Here is a 5,315-nt window from a genome sequence, read left to right as displayed (position 1 = left end):
TTTCTCTCATTACTGTATGTAGAGCCAATCACAAACACAAACACATTATTACACGTCTATGGAGAGGAGGGGACCTGATCCTATATCATAATGAATCAGATTACATGGAGAGGGGGGATTTGATCCTAGATTATAATGAATCAGATTACATGGAGAGGGGGGACCTGATCCTATATCATAATGAATCAGATTACATGGAGAGGGGGGACCTGATCCTAGATCATAATGAATCAGATTACATGGAGAGGGGGGACCTGATCCTAGATCATAATGAATCAGATTACATGGAGAGGGGGGGACCTGATCCTAGATCATAATGAATCAGATTACATGGAGAGGGGGACCTGATCCTAGATCAGAATGAATCAGATTTCATGGAGAGGGGGGACCTGATCCTAGATCATAATGAATCAGAATTACATGGAGGTGGGGACCTAATCCTAGATCATAATAAATCAGATTACATGGAGAGGAGGACCTGATCCTATATCAAAATTAATCAGATTACATGGAGAGGGGGACGTGATCCTAGATCATAATGAATCAGATTCCATGGAGAGGAGGGACCTGATCCTAGATCATAATGAATCAGATTACATGGAGAGGGGGGACCTGATCCTAGATCAAAATGAATCAGATTACATGGAGAGGGGGGACCTGATCCTAGATCATAATGAATCAGATTACATGGACAGGGGGAATTGATCCTAGATTATAATGAATCAGATTACATGGAGAGGGAGGACCTGATCCTATATCATAATGAATCAGATTACATGGAGAGGGGGGACCTGATCCTAGATCATAATGAATCAGATTACATGGAGAGGGAGGACCTGATCCTAGATCATAATGAATCAGATTACATGGAGAGGGGGGACCTGATCCTATATTATAATGAATCAGATTACATGGAGAGGGGGGACCTGATCTTAGATCATAATGAATCAGATTACATGGAGAGGGGGGACCTGATCCTAGATCATAATGAATCAGATTACATGGAGAGGGAGGACCCCTCTCTATTATTTTTGGTTGCACTAATTGCACTGTTTGTCTACATAACCTGGTTCAAGTATTGATGACATCACCCTGAAGAAGGCACAGTGATGCGGAAACATTGGTAAATACCCAATAAATTACTGGGAGTTTATATATGGAGTGTGGGATTCTCTTTATTTTGATAGTTTATAACTCTTATGTATGTGCCATCTTTATGTGTTTTTCAGGCAGCCTGAGAAAGAACTGAAAAAAAAACACTAAAGAGTCAAGACAGAGAAACCAGAAAGACCCAAGAAGACTTGGACGCAGCATCAGAGGACAGAGAGGGATGTTCAGAACTCACTCAGTCTGGTCAGTTGGTGAGGGTAGACTTGGAGGCTGCTTACCTGACATGGAGGAAGTCCCCCCTACCTTCCCTATACCCCCCCCCAATTATGTTGGAACATCATGTTTATTTGTTTGAATCTTGTCTTTGTTTGTGACCCATCAGGGGTTCTGACTACAGCACTGTGGTCCAACACACCCATCAGGGGTTCTGACTGTGTACAGCACTGTGGTCCAATACACCCATCAGGGGTTCTGTCTACAGCACTGTGGTCCATCACACCCATCAGGGGTTCTGTCTACAACACTGTGGTCCAATACACCCATCAGGGGTTCTGACTGTCTACAGCACTGTGGTCCAACACACCCATCAGGGGTTCTGACTACAGCACTGTGGTCCAACACACCCATCAGGGGTTCTGACTGTCTACAGCACTGTGGTCCAATACACCCATCAGGGGTTCTGACTACAGCACTGTGGTCCAACACACCCATTAGGGGTTCTGACTGTCTACAGCACTGTGGTCCAACACACCCATCAGGGGTTCTGTCTACAGCACTGTGGTCCAATACACCCATCAGGGGTTCTGACTGTCTACCGCATTGTGGTCCAACACACCCATCAGGGGTTCTGACTACAGCACTGTGGTCCAACACACCCATCAGGGGATCTGACTGTCTACAGCACTGTGGTCCAATACACCCATCAGGGGTTCTGTCTACAGCACTGTGGTCCAATACACCCATCAGGGGTTCTGTCTACAGCACTGTGGTCCAATACACCCATCAGGGGTTCTGTCTACAGCACTGTGGTCCAATACACCCATCAGGGGTTCTGACTACAGCACTGTGGTCCAATACACCCATCAGGGGTTCTGACTGTCTACAGCACTGTGGTCCAATACACCCATCAGGGGTTCTGTCTACAGCACTGTGGTCCAATACACCCATCAGGGGTTCTGACTACAGCACTGTGTTCCATCACACCCATCAGGGGTTCTGTCTACAGCACTGTGTTCCATCACACCCATCAGGGGTTCTGTCTACAGCACTGTGGTCCAATACACCCATCAGGGGTTATGTCTACAGCACTGTGGTCCAATACACCCATCAGGGGTTCTGTCTGTCTACAGCACTGTGGTCCAATACACCCATCAGGGGTTCTGACTGTCTACAGCACTTTGCCTCTGTCTGCGGAGCGTAATATCCTGAGCGCCTCAGGTCAAATAAACTTACAAAGCAGACGACGCTCTGCCAGATGATACATTTACAAGACATGTCGCTAAGTTCATGGGTCATGATATTTGCATCCCACTGTGAATATTATAGGCTATCTGGAGAATACCATGCAGCTTGACAAAGTTATCAAATTGCTGATAGCAACAGAAATGGGACTACATGCATTACAAAGACAAGTCAATAGAAATGGGACTACATGCACACAAAGACAAGTCAATAGAAATGGGACTACATGCATTACAAAGACAAGTCAATAGAAATGGGACTACATGCATTACAAAGACAAGTCAATAGAAATGGGACAACATGCACACAAAGACAAGTCTCTGGATCAGATATCTCACTCAGTTGGTAAGTTCGCGACGATAGGCTACTTTCAATAGACTGTGTCTACTTTCATAAAGCAAGGGGAATGCCGTAATGTCATTGCTTGCTAACATGTGGATTTGTTGTTACTCTTGTGCATGTGCAATCTTTTTGTGTTTTTCAGGCAAGCCCTTGAAAAGAACTGAAAAAACTGACTGAAGAGTCAAGACAGAGACACCCGAAAGACCCAAGAAGACTTGGACGCAGCATCAGAGGACAGAGAGGGATGTTCAGAACTCACTCAGTCTGGTAAGTTGGTGAGGGTAGACTTGGAGGCTGCTTACCTGACATGGAGGCAGTCCCCCCTCCTCTCCCCTACCTTCCCTATACCCCCCTCCTCTCCCCTACCTTCCCTATAACCCCCTCCTCTCCCCTACCTTCCCTATAACCCCCTCCTCTCCCTTATCTTCCCTATAACCCCCTCCTCTCCCCTATCTTCCCTATACCCACCTCCTCTCCCCTACCTTCCCTATACCCCCCTCCTCTCCCCTACCTTCCCTATACCCCACCCTCTCCCCTACCTTCCCTATACCCCCTCCTCTCCCCTACCTTCCCTATACCCCCCCCCCCCTATTATGTTGGACCATCATGTTTATTTGTTTGAATCTTGTCTTTGTTTGCGATTAGATTAGAAGAGAATGACTCCTCAACCCGAGAGGCCCTGGAGCAGCTGTGATCAGGTTAGAAGAGAATGACTCCTCAACCCAAGAGGCCCTGGAGCAGCTGTGATCAGGTTAGAAGAGAATGACTCCTCAACCCAAGAGGCCCTGGAGCAGCAGTGAGAGAGCAGCAGTGTGAAAGCGTTTGGGGAAATTTAAAGAAGGTTTCCTGGAAAAGAGGATTGTCTGTTACGTAAAGGGTTAGAGCCACTGAGTGGACAAAATATTAAGGATACCTTCGTAATATTCAGTTACGCCTGGTCAGTTTGTCATGGAAAGAAAGGTGTCCTTAATGTTTTGTGTAAATTACATAATAATTATACATTTATGGATTGATTTATGTAGCCTGGGTGGATTGAGTGACGTCTTCATCAACATTTTGCAGAATATTCCGGTAATATTTTCACCTCTTGTCGGCTGCAGACATTCATAAGGAGTTCCAGTAGTTTATTTGCCATTTGCAGGTATTAAAAGTAATACATACATTGTAATTCCTTGTTGGATCTCTCTCACATACAGGACAGTACATACCAGAGGAGGCTGCTGAGGGGAGGACGGCTCATAATAATGTCTGGAACAGAGTGAATGAAATGGAACACATGGAAACCATGTGTTTAATACCATTCCACTTATTCCACTCCAGCCATTACAAGCCTGTCCTCCCTAAATAAGGTCCCACCAACCTCCTGTGGTACAAACACAAACAGTAAAATATATCATAAAAATGCAAAGTGGTAAAAGATCAGAAGAGGAACCAAAAGGTTCAGTAATTTTGTAATAGTCTGATGACAACAGTTTAGGTTGATGATTTAACAGGCAGATAGAACTGGGATAGAAGATGTTCTAGAACCTTTGGTCCAGAAACTGATTTAACAGGCAGATAGAACTGGGATAGAAGCTGTTCTAGAACCTGTGGTCCAGAAACTGATTTAACAGGCAGATAGAACTGGGATAGAAGCTGTTCTAGAACCTGTGATCCAGAAACTGATTTAACAGGCAGATAGAACTGGGATAGAAGCTGTTCTAGAACCTGTGGTCCAGAAACTGATTTAACAGGCAGATAGAACTGGGATAGAAGCTGTTCTAGAACCTGTGATCCAGAAACTGATTTAACAGGCAGATAGAACTGGGATAGAAGCTGTTCTAGAACCTGTGGTCCAGAAACTGATTTAACAGGCAGATAGAACTGGGATAGAACCTGTGGTCCAGAAACTGATTTAACAGGCAGATAGAACTGGGATAGAAGCTGTTCTAGAACCTGTGGTCCAGAAACTGATTTAACAGGCAGATAGAACTGGGATAGAAGCTGTTCTAGAACCTGTGGTCCAGAAACTGATTTAACAGGCAGATAGAACTGGGATAGAAGCTGTTCTAGAACCTGTGGTCCAGAAACTGATTTAACAGGCAGATAGAACTGGGATAGAAGCTGTTCTAGAACCTGTGGTCCAGAAACTGATTTAACACGTGTGAGTGTCCAGTGTGTGTTTGTCAATTGTGTGTGTTTCAGTGTTTATGTGTGTGTGTATCCAGTGTGTGTGTGTATCCAGTGTGTGTGTATCCAGCGTGTGTGTGTCAAGCGTGTGTGTGTGTGTGTGTGTCAAGCGTGTGTGTGTGTGTGTGTGTCAAGCGTGTGTGTGTGTGTCCAGTGAGTGTGTGTGTCCAGTGAGTGTGTGTGTGTCCAGTGAGTGTGTGTGTGTCCAGTGAGTGTGTGTGTGTCCAGTGAGT

General features: G+C 45.2%; 1 long non-coding RNA gene across 1 annotated transcript; it reads right to left on the bottom strand.

The window, feature by feature from the left end:
- Window positions 1-1,157: 1,157 nt before the first annotated feature.
- LOC115191146 (uncharacterized) lies at window positions 1,158-3,423 on the bottom strand. Its single transcript, XR_003877541.1, has 2 exons — window positions 3,382-3,423; window positions 1,158-1,409 (listed from the first exon to the last, which is right to left on the bottom strand). It is a non-coding gene; the product is annotated as an uncharacterized LOC115191146 (long non-coding RNA).
- Window positions 3,424-5,315: the final 1,892 nt, after the last annotated feature.

This window comes from Salmo trutta, unplaced genomic scaffold, assembly GCF_901001165.1.
Source record: "Salmo trutta unplaced genomic scaffold, fSalTru1.1, whole genome shotgun sequence".
Classification (NCBI taxonomy): Eukaryota; Metazoa; Chordata; class Actinopteri; order Salmoniformes; family Salmonidae; genus Salmo; species Salmo trutta.
The sequence above is the reverse complement of the archived record's forward strand: the minus strand, read 5'-3'. Positions and strand labels throughout refer to the sequence as shown.